At 37.6% G+C, this 12,083-nt stretch overlaps 1 pseudogene; it reads right to left on the bottom strand.

Moving 5' to 3' along the window:
- Nucleotides 1–282: 282 nt before the first annotated feature.
- On the bottom strand, nucleotides 283–1,555 carry LOC141555318 (protrudin-like; annotated as a pseudogene).
- Nucleotides 1,556–12,083: the final 10,528 nt, after the last annotated feature.

Raw genomic sequence — 12,083 nt, 5'->3', positions numbered from 1 at the left:
GCTCACTCTAAGCCCCCGTCCTGTCCCGCTTCCCCTCTAACCCGCTGTCCCAGCCAACATCTCTAGCGATTCAGGGGTTACCCTGCACAGAAACTGGAGGGCAGCCATCACTCCAGGCACCCAGAGGAACACAAAGAGAAGCTGGAAATGTCATCAATGACCCCGGGGTGGGCATCTCCCAGGTGGAGAAAGGGAGGGGAAGCACCTATGCAATGTTCACACCAGCATGGCCACACACTGGCATGAGGGATCTGGGGAGTCTAATTCTAGCCTCTGGAGCAGGCTCAGGAGAGGAGGGTGATCAGGGCAGGCTCCCAAGTGCTACCCCAAGGCTCTCTTCTCACTTGCTCAGGGTCTGGTTACATGAACCACACACAAATACAGTCTCTCTCTGTGCTTCAGGGGCTGTGGCTCCCATGGAGGACCTGGGGATCTTGAGGGAGCAGCACCGGGAGCAAAAGCTGTTTCCACAGTTACTACAGCTGCGCCTCTTCTTCAGCACTGAGAAGGTAGCAGAGCAGCTAATACAGTTTCCAAAACTGTTGGTGGTTTAACGTTTTCGGAGCTTCTCAGTGAGTCGAGACACCTTGCTTCGAATCACTTCATTCTTGCTCATAAAACCATTGTCGTGTAAGGCCAGATCATATTTTACATTGCAGGGAGATCCCTCATCATCCTCCTCAATGGCATCTTTAAATTCTTCATCTGGCTCAGCCTCCTCTGCTTCCTCCACACTGCCTGCCTGGTGTGAGGTCCTCGGTGGGAGTAGGGATTGAACTGCAGTCCAGCAGAGCTCCTCTTCCCCCACTGTCTGATTCCAGTCATTGCTCAGTACTCACTAGTAGGTTAGGGTTCATCCACTGCTTGCAGGGAAGCCCGGTATTCTGCCACTACTCGGTAGAACTCCACATATCCCAGAAAGAGGGTGCTGTTGAGAAGGGCAAGGACCCAGCACAGGGGAAACATACAGCACGAAGACGGAGGCCAGGAAAGCCCCATAGAACTGTGAGGACACTGCTGGGTTCTCCCAGTACAGCACTCTATAGACCGATTCACACCTAGAACACAACTGATTCAAGAAGCTCTCCAACTGGATCAAGAAGCTCTTCACCTCTGCCACGGCCTCAGGCCGTGACAGGTGCACCTTGCGCAGATCCTCCTGCCTCACACTGTGATACTTCCTCCGCATCAGCTCTGGCTCGGGGAGGCGGACCCGGCACACCTCCTGCAGGTAGCCTAGCAGGGCAGGCACAGAAATCATCAGGGCATCCACTGAGTACCAGGCACCCTCATTCAGAGTTAAGAAGAGGAAATTGAGACCCAAGCAGGTCAGCAGGGAACACACTGGTGTCTGCCACCTGCTCAGGTGGAGGATCCCGTCGCCCGCGTCCTTCAAGGTCTCCAAGTAGAGAACGAGCCTTTTGTAGAACAGGACCAAGTTGAAGAGATCAAGGCCGGGCGGCCTGGGTGGGCAGGGCGGCGCCTCGGGCTGGGCCTCGGGACTGGTGGCGGGGGTGCCGTCCCGCCCGCAACCCTCCTGTTCCGCTGCCTGCATCCTGACCCGCGGCCGGCCGGCCGAGATGGCCTGTCCACGACTCTCAGGATCGGGCTCGGTCAGGAGAGCAGCCCCCCGCCCCGGGGCTCAACGTCTCCCCTCCGGCGCAGCTCCTGTCACCTCTTCTTCCGAAAATCTCGCTGACGGAATATTATTATTCTGAAAGAAATAATTAGCAGGGTGAATTCAGAGAGGCCTGAAGAAATTACATGAACTGATGCTAAATTAAATGAGCAGAATCAGGAAGTCATTGTACATGGCAACAACAAGCTGATACTATGATCCATTGTGATGGACATAGCTCTCATCAACAATAAGATAATTCAGACCAATTCCAATGATCTTGTGATGAAGAGAACCATCGATAGCCACAGAGAGGATTGTGGTAACTGAGTGTGGTTCACAACATGCCATTTTCACTCTTTTTTTTTTTTTTTTTTTTTTTTTTTGGTTGTTTGCTTGCATTTAATTTTCTTTCTCATTTTTTCTAGTTTGATTTGATTTTTCTTGTTCAGCAAGATAATTGTATAAACAGGTATGCATATATTGGATTTCAACATATATTTCTACCATGTTTAACATATGTTGACTACTTGCCATCTAGGGCAGGGTATTGGTGAAAGAGGGGGTATTGAAACATGAGGTTTTGCAAGGGGTGATGTTAAAGAATTATCTATGCATATTTTTGAAAAATTAAAAGCTTTAATAGAAATAAAAATAAACAAGCAAAAATACATTTATATTAATGTTCCCATGGTGATTCTACTTAAAATGTATGGGGAAACCAAGGATTATTATGTGATTCCTTTCCTGCCTTAAGGAATTTAGCAGAAGACTTTGTAGAAGCATAGTAGGGACTTATCAGTCCAATGTGGTGTCAAAGAATTTTTAGGTTGTTTAAATAACTCTAGAGACTTAGCATATTCAGTGATTTATTTGAATATTAATATTTATTGCATCAGAAAATTCCATTTTCTCCTGTAAAATAATTTTGCACATTATTTTGTAATTATTACATTATAGAAACATACATTGTAATCAGATTCTTTGAGAGCAGGATTAATAGGAAAGTTGACTAAACTTGGCTTTTCTGCAAACCAAGTAATTTTCAAAATTTAATAAGGAGCATCATGACTCCTGCCAGATGCTTTTCTATAGAAATATTTCAATAAGTCAAAAAATTCAATTCTCAAATGTGGATTATTTTATATAATTCAGCCAAAATCCTCAAAATTCTTGTCCCCAGAAATTTGTCATTTTAACACCACTTGCTAAAAGCTATTGGAATTTAACTAGAATAATTCTCATAGAAGAGATTGACAGTTCTGCCATCTGCTTGTATTTATGTATTTAGAGATCTAGAGTTGGAATTTATCTCAATGTCTATCTAGTCTGAGCTCTAATTTTATAAACAAGAAAACTTATAATAAAGGAATAGTGACTTTTTCAGGGCAACACAAATAGAGACAGGACTTTGAACCTAGGCTCTTTGAATTCAGTGCCATCAGCTTTCATATTGAAGTATGCTGCCCTTTTATTTTGAAGCCTTTCTATTTCAGGAGACATGACATTTGTGTTGCCTTTAATAACGAAGTTTCTTCTTTGCTCATACCAAACTTCCCTTTCTGTTATTATTCTACATAATGGCCACACAATAACACATCTATGAGTCTTTGTATAAACTTTTTCTTATTTTTGTAATGTTATTTTCTCCCTCCCCCCTCCATGTTTTGTAATTTGAAATCCATTAGTCTCTTATGAGTATACCTAGAGCCCTATGAGGCCTTTCTTGATCCATCAATTATTTGTGTTCATTCCTCTAAATTACTTTTTATTTACTTTGAATACATTTTACTTTGGCATTCTGAAGTACAGACTGTTTTTCTCCATTATATTGCAAACTCCTTGAGCATTTTGTATCCAAAGAATTTAATACACTCCCTAGTTCATTGTAAGCATTTAATAAATACTGATTGAATTGAGTTATATTGAATATGTTTAAGTAGGTTGTTGTTTCTAAGTTTACTGTCATCTGAAATTCTGTCTTGAAAAGAAAATAACAAATTATGAATATCAAGTATACTTTCAAAACACTTATTGTAAAAATTCTACAGTTCCAAAATACTGTGATTGCTCAATATTACTCCTTTCCAGATTCTCTGTGCTCTATACAATTCAAAAATTTATGTTCTCTGAAAAAATCATTGCATTATCAGTTATTCATATGTTTGTTCAAATTTTTCCTGTGTCTAGATTGCCCTTCTTCAACATTTAACTTTGCCTAATAATTCCTTCCCACTTGGTAAAGACCAGCTCAATTATTAGCCCTTTCTTAAAGCCTTCCATTATCCCCCATTCATGGTTGGTAATGTCATTTCCGACTTCACAAATAATTGATTTTCTATTTGTCCAAGGTATTTGCCTTGTAATTATGTCATATCATAGTTGTTTGGGACACATATTTCTTATCATCTTATCAATCTGGAAGCTCACTAAGGACAAGACCTATGTCTTATTCAAACTTTGTATTTTGCAATGTATCTAGTCTTGTACCCAATAGATGCTGAATACATTTTTCTTTTCTATCTTTCTTTACTTTAAATATTTATTACATTTACATATTGCTTTATGAATCATGTTGGGAAGAAAAATTACAGCAAAAGGAAAAAGCATGGGAGAGAAAAGAAAACAGAAGAAAAAAATGAACATAATATGTGATGATTTACATTCAATCGCCATAGTTCTTTTTCTAGATGCAGATGACATTTTCTGTCCAAAGTCTATTTATTGGGATTGTTTTGGATAACTGAACCACTAAGAAGAACCAAGTCTTTCATAGTTGATCATCACACATTGGTGCTGTTATTGTGTACAGTATATTCCTGGTTCTGTTTTATTCAGTATCAGTTTGTGTAAATCTTTTCAGGCTTTTCTAAAATCAGCTTGTTCATCATTTTTATAAAATCTTTTCATTACCTTCATCTACCACAAATTGTTCAGCCATCCCTCAACTGATGAGCATCTACTCATTTTTTAATTTTTTACTATTACAAAAAGAGCTGCTATGAACAATTTTGCATATGTGGGTCTTTTCCCCTTCTTTATGATATCCTTGGTATACAGACCCAGAAGTAGCACTCCAAGGCCAAAGTGTATGTGCAGTTTTATAGCCCTTTAAGCACAGTTTCTGATTTGTTCTCTAGAATAGTTGGAACATTGCACATCCCCACCAAAATTGTTTTGTTTTCCAGTTTTCCCACATCTTCTCCAAAATTTATCATTATCCTTTTATGTCATCTTAATCAATTTTAGAGGTATAAATGGTCCCTCCGAGTTGTTTTAAGTAATTTTTTGATTGATTAATAGATATTAGGAAAAAATACTGAAAGAAAAGATGGAACACCAATGTAGACACTGCTAGGAAAAAGTAAAAGAATGCCTAGAGTTCTATAATAAACATAGAATGAAAGAAAGAAAATTGGTTTAGATAGGTAAATAACATGAGAAGAATGGAAAAATCATGGATTTTTGCCCACCTTATTTTATTGTCTACAAGATAATTACAAATTATCAAAGTCATTCTCCCTTTAGATATAGTTCTATTACAAATAGTTAGGCAATTTCCAACAATTTTCTCTCATATCCCCCACAATATCAGGGGTAAGGGAATAAATCTATTTTTTTCTTTCCTAATTAAAGTTGCTTATAGTTCAACCCAATGAACAGAACCCAGTGTGTCCTAACCATCTTACACAGATATCAAATCACCCTTATGTTCCAACATCTGGCTAGTACCCACATTTCATTTATGTATATCCTGAGAAATGCAATGCTGCTGACCTATCACATAATATACTTACTATTAGAATTGACAGGGTAGATACCTATCATTCTCTTTCATGTATGGTATTTGCTCACCTCCCTACCACCTAATTCCATTGCAACATATTATATTTGAGAGTGAGAACTCAAAAATTCTTTGCACATTCCAAATGACTACTTCATCTTCTTCAACAGACTAGCTGCTGCCCAATGCTATTAGAGGTGATGGTGTGCATTCAGGGACAACACAAAGCAAATTTTCATCTAAATCCTGAATCCCCTTGCCCTTCAAGAATCTCTTGCAATTTACACAGCATTGTTTTTAAGTCATGGAAAAGTCAAACCAGGGAACAAAATAGAGAAGATATCATTACCATCCCTTTGTGATGACTAGGTCTAAAAATATTTGACTTTTTCAGCCACTCAGTCTAAGAGTGGCATATTTTAATAGGTATATTATGAGCATTGCCCACGTCTAGCAAAGATGAATTTGTACAGATCATTTTGGTGATCTTGGGGATCATTTGCCAATTACAAATGGAAGTAAACAAAACTAATAAATAAAAACTAAATATATCAAAAAATTTAAAAAAAACCTAAATATATCTAAAGTCAATTTTCATGTTTTGTATAAATAACAATAAAGATTATTTTAGCATATTTAAACAATAGAGGAGAAAAAACTGTAGAACTCAGAAACATCCCCATCTGTTCCTTTATCAGGGGGCCTCTATCTATGATCTATAATACACATGGTACTTCTCACAGATTGTTTTGCACATTCAGGGGTGTCTTCTCTCTTTTTTTTTTTTCTCCAAAATGGAACAAGCAAAAAATGTACAAATTCCAAATAAGTATCTCTCAAGATTTTAATACTTAGAGGTATGATAAGATCTACATTTTAAAAGACATATTATAAAAAAGCTAAATTCTCCTAAGTTTTCATAGTGAAATGTTCTTACAGATAAATGCATATTCCTCAAAACATTTAGGTTTTTATATCAGTTTTCTAGGTTGCTTTTCACTTACAAAGTGCCAAGAATATCCAAATACTTAGTGTGAAATTATAGCTATGCATTCTAAAATATTTATTAAGAAACTACTCTATGTAGGGAAATATCCTTGATGTTATAAGTCATATAGTGCTATATAATACAATGTCCATTCCCTGAAGAATATTATGACAATTTTGGATCTGTAAGAGGCCTTTGAGATTATCTAATCTGAAAAACTATCCCTTTTTTTGTTTTTTGGTGTAGAACTTGAGGCTCAATGAGGTGATTTGCCCAACATCATATAGGAAGGTAACACAGAGTCAGGAAATAAAATTTCCTGACTCCAACATTTTTAAAATTAATGTTCAGGGGGCGGAGCCAAGATGGCGGAGAAGAAACACATGACTCTGTGAATGTCCTCACTCCCTCACAACCAATTAGATAAATTAAGTCTCAGAATGAGCTCAGGACTGATAGATACCACAAGGACTGGAAGCACGACTTACCAGCTGAAGAGAATCTGGAGTTTCAACAGACAAGGTCAGTCCCCAGGGGAGGAAGAAGAAAGGCCAGCACAGACGGCTGGGTGCTCGCATACTGCGCCCATTGCGCTGGGAGGGGCTCTGGGATCAGAGAAGCCACTGAGGTAAAGGAATCTGGCACAGGCTGTTAGCTCTTCTCTGCTAATTATTTAGCAGTTCAGAAGAGAAAGCCAAAATATTTTAAAACTCAGATTAGATTTTCCCCAGACCCTGGAGGTGACTCAGCAGATCTCGGCACCAGGGGGTGTGGCCTCAGCTACCACCTGAGAATAGTTAAGAGATTGACAAGTGGGGGGATACGGCCCAAGGCAACACACACTGCCTAGCTTAGCTGGAGGGAGTGGAACTCAGCTCCAGGAAGTCCCAGAGAAGAGGAACCTTTGAACTAGGGACCACGGTTTCTGGCAGACACTTCCAGTTTGAGCACAGGGGCTTCTCACGTCACCTGCTGCAGACATCCACTCCCCACCCGGACACATAGGCTGGGCTTTGTGCTGTCTTTACTATTCAACGCCCTCAAAGCACAGCAGTGCTAATCACCTCTGAGGCACTTCCAGGGAGGGGGTGGGGAACTCTCTCCCAGAGCTCTATCTTAGCTCAGGCGCAGGAGCTGCTGCATCCATCCAGTCTGGGAGGAAGCTGGTAAAGAAGTAAATAAATAATTTCCTACCCCAGGGACAGAGCCCAAAAGATTTTTTAAATATGAGCAAAAAAGTCAAAAAACTATAGATTCCTTCTATAGAGAAAGAGCGGGTATCCAACCCCGAGGAAGTTAACAGCAGAGAGACAGCAGATAACAACCTAAAGGGGAACGATTCCTGCCCCCCATCACATAACTCTCTCCTAGAAGAAACTCTTAAAAAATTAAGGGAGATTGAAGAAAAATGGGGAAAGGAAAGGGAAGCTATGATACAGAATAACAACATCCTGAAACTGGAGTTGGAAAAAATAAAGAATTCACAGGAGATGCAGGGAAACAAAATTTATGAATTAGAAAAGGTTAAAAAAACACAGGAAAGTAGGATTTCTGAATTGGAAAAGATAAAAAAGTCTCAAGAAAATAGAATTTCTGAATTGGAAAAAGAAAATAATTCTCAAAAAAAAAATTAGGGAAATGGAAAAAAATTCAATAGAGCAAAATAATTCATTTAAAAACGAAATTGGGCATTTACAAAAAGAACTAAAAACAGTGAAAGAAGAAAATAACTCCTTAAAAGTCAGGATGGAACAAATAGAAATGAATGATTCACAGAGAACCCAAGAATCAGTCAAAAAAAAAAACAAAAAAAAAATGAGAAGCTGGGGAACAACGTCAAATACTTACTGGGAAAATCTATAGACCTGGAAAATAGATCTAGGAGAGATAATCTGCGGATTATTGGACTTCCAGAAAACTATGACCAAAAAAAGAGCCTAGATTCTATTTTACAGGAAATTATCAAAGAGAACTGTCCAGAGATAATAGAAACAGAAGGGAAAGTAGATGTGGAAAGAATTCATCGAACTCCTTCTGAAATAGACCCTAAAAAAAGAACACCACGGAATATATTGGCTAAGCTACAGAATTACCACACAAAGGAGAAAATACTGCAAGCAGCTAGGAAAAAACAATTTAAATACCAAGGTGCCACAATAAGGGTCACCCAAGATCTGGCTGCCTCCACATTAAAAGATAGAAGGGCCTGGAACCTGATATTCCATAAGGCAAAAGATCAAGGACTGCAACCACGAATGAACTACCCAGCTAAGTTGCGTGTCACAAGGGGGGTCTGTAAATTAAATATAATTCCTGACTTTTCTTTGGTAGATGGATTCCCAAATACTTTATACTCTCAACATTTAGTTTGGAATGGAATTTCTCTTTGTATCTCTTGCTGTTGCATTTTGTTAGTGATATATAAAAATGCCGAGGATTTATGTGGATTTATTTTGTATCCTGCCACTTTGCTGAAATTTTGAATTATTTCTAGTAGCTTTTTAGCAGAGTCTTTGGGGTTCTCTAAGTATACCATCATGTCATCTGCAAAAAGTGATAGTTTAATTTCCTCATTTCCTACTCTAATTCCTTGAATCTCTTTCTCGGCTCTTATTGCCGAGGCTAGCGTTTCTAGTACTATATTGAATAGTAATGGTGATAGTGGGCAAACTTGTTTCACTCTTGATCTTAATGGGAAAGGTTGCAGTTTATTTCTATTGCATATCATGCTTACTGAAGGTCTTAAATATATACTCCTGATTATTCTAAGCAATAGTCCATTTATTCCTATACTCTCAAGAGTTTTTAGTAGGAATGGATGTTGGATTTTGTCAAATGCTTTTTCTGCATCTATTGAGATGATCATATGGTTCTTAGTAATTTGATTATTAATATGGTCAATTATATTAATAATTTTCCTAATATTAAACCAGCCCTGGAATAAATCCTACTTGATCATAGTGTATTATCCTGGAGATGATTTTCTGAAGTCTTTTTGCTAATATCTTATTTAAGATTTTAGCATCAATATTCATTAAGGAGATTGGTCTATAATTTTCTTTCTCAGTTTTCGATCTACCTGGTTTAGGTATCAGTACCATGTCTGTGTCATAAAAGGAGTTTGGTAGGACTCCTTCATCCCCTATTTTTTCAAATAATTTATATAACATTGGGGCTAATTGTTCTTTAAATGTTTGGTAGAATTCACATGTGAATCCATCTGGCCCTGGGGATTTTTTCCTGGGGAGTTGATTAATAGCTTGTTCTATTTCTTTTTCTGAAATGGGACTATTTAAGCAATTTATCTCCTCCTCTGTTACTCTAGGGAGCCTATATTTTTGGAGGAAGTCATCCATTTCACTTAAGTTATCAAATTTATTGGCATAAAGTTGGGCAAAATAACTCCTTATTATTTCTCTAATTTCCTCTTCATTGGTGGAAAGATCCCCCTTTTCATTTGTAAAACTATCAATTTGATTTTCCTCTTTCTTTTTTTTTGATCAAATTTACCAATGGTTTATCTATTTTATTGGCTTTTTCATAAAACCAACTCTTGGTTTTATTTATTAATTCAATAGTTTTTTTACTTTCAATTTTATTGATTTCTCCTTATAATTTTTGTATTTCAAGTTTAATTTTTGGTTGGGGGTTTATAATTTGGTCTTTTTCTAGCCTTTTAAGTTGTAAGCCCATTTCGTTAATCTTCTCTTTCTCAATTTTCTTCAAATAATCCTCTAAAGATATAAAATTTCCCCTTATTACTGCTTTAGCTGCATCCCAAAGATTTTGATATGATGTCTCATCATTGTCATTATCATGGGTGAAATTGTTAATTGTTTCTATAATTTGCTCTTTCACCCAGTCATTCTTTAAGATGAGATTATTCAGTTTCCAATTATTTTTTGTTCCATTTACCCCTAACTTTTTACTGAATGTAGCTTTTATTGCATTGTGATCTGAGAAGAAGGCATTTATTATTTCTGCCTTCCTACATTTAATTTTGAGATCTTTATGTCCTAATATATGGTCAATATTTGTATAGGATCCATGAACTGCTGAGAAGAAAGTATATTCCTTTCTATTGCCATTCAGTTTTCTCCAAAGGTCTATCATACCTAGTTTTTCTAATGTTCTATTTACTTTTTTAATTTCTTTCTTGTTTGTTTTGTGTTTTGATTTGTCTAAATCTGAGAGTGCAAGGTTGAGATCTCCCACCATTATAGTTTTACTGTCTATTTCTTCTTGCAGTTCTCCTAACTTTTCCTTTAGAAAGTTAGATGCTATACCACTTGGTGCATATATGTTTAGTATTGATATGGCTTCATTATTTATGCTACCTTTCAGCAGGATATAGTTTCCTTCCTTATCTTTTTTAACGAGATCTACTTCTGCTTTTGCTTGATCTGAGATAAGGATAGCTACCCCTGCTTTTTTGGCTTTACCTGAAGCATAATAGGCTCTGTTCCAACCTTTTACCTTTACTCTGTATGTATCTCCCTGCTTTAAGTGTGTTTCCTGTAGACAACATATTGTAGGGTTCTGCCTTTTGATCGAATCTGCTATCCGTCTCTGTTTGATGGGATCGTTCATCCCATTTACATTTACAGTTAAAATTACTAATTCTGTATTTCCTGCCATCTTATTATCCCCAGATTATGCTTTTTTCCCTTGACCCCCCTGATCCCCCTCCCCGATATTTAATTTACAGACCCCCCTTGTGACGCGCAACCCTCCCTCTTTTTTTTTTTTTTTTTTTTTTAGGATCCCTCCCCCCTCCCTCCAAGTCCCTTCACTTATTCTCCTTTTCCTTTTCCCTTTTCCTCTCCCGCCTTTTAATGAGGTGAGAGAAAATTCTCTGAAAAACAAATATGTTAACTATTTACTCTTTGAGCCCCTCCTGATGAGAGTAAGATTCACACAATGATTCTCTCCCTCACTAAGTTCCCTCAGATATGGTGTATTTTCTTTGCCTCTTCCTGGTATGTAGTTTCCCTCTTTTTATCACTCCTTCCCCTTTTTCTGAACCGACCTCCTTCCCTTTACTACACCCCCCTTTTTTTCTTTTATATCAGTAAAATCAAATTATCCTTGAGTACTTTTTATATACCCACAACAGAGTTACAGTTCTCAAGGGTTCTGTGTACCTTTTTCTGTTTCTCTTCAGTCTTGTGGATGTAGATCAAATTTTTTGTTTAAGTCTGGTTTTTTTCTTAGAAACATATAGAATTCCTCTGTTTCATTGAATGACCATCTTCTTCCATGGAAAAAGATGCTAAACTTAGCTGGGTAGTTCATTCTTGGTTGCAGTCCTTGATCTTTTGCCTTACGGAATATCAAGTTCCAGGCCCTTCTATCTTTTAATGTGGAGGCAGCCAGATCTTGGGTGACCCTTATTGTGGCACCTTGGTATTTCAATTGTTTTTTTCTAGCTGTTTGCAGGATTTTCTCCTTTGTGTGGTAATTCTGCAGCTTAGCCACAATATTCCGTGGTGTTCTTTTTTTAGGGTCTATTTCAGAAGGAGTTCGATGAATTCTTTCCACATCTACTTTCCCTTCTGTTTCTATTATCTCTGGACAGTTCTCTTTGATAATTTCCTGTAAAATAGAATCTAGGCTCTTTTTTTAGTCATAGTTTTCTGGAAGTCCAATAATCCGCAGATTATCTCTCCTAGATCTATTTTCCAGGTCTATAG

The sequence above is a fragment of the Sminthopsis crassicaudata genome, chromosome 1 (genome assembly GCF_048593235.1).
Source record: "Sminthopsis crassicaudata isolate SCR6 chromosome 1, ASM4859323v1, whole genome shotgun sequence".
In the NCBI taxonomy this organism is placed as follows: domain Eukaryota; kingdom Metazoa; phylum Chordata; class Mammalia; order Dasyuromorphia; family Dasyuridae; genus Sminthopsis; species Sminthopsis crassicaudata.
The sequence above is the reverse complement of the archived record's forward strand: the minus strand, read 5'-3'. Positions and strand labels throughout refer to the sequence as shown.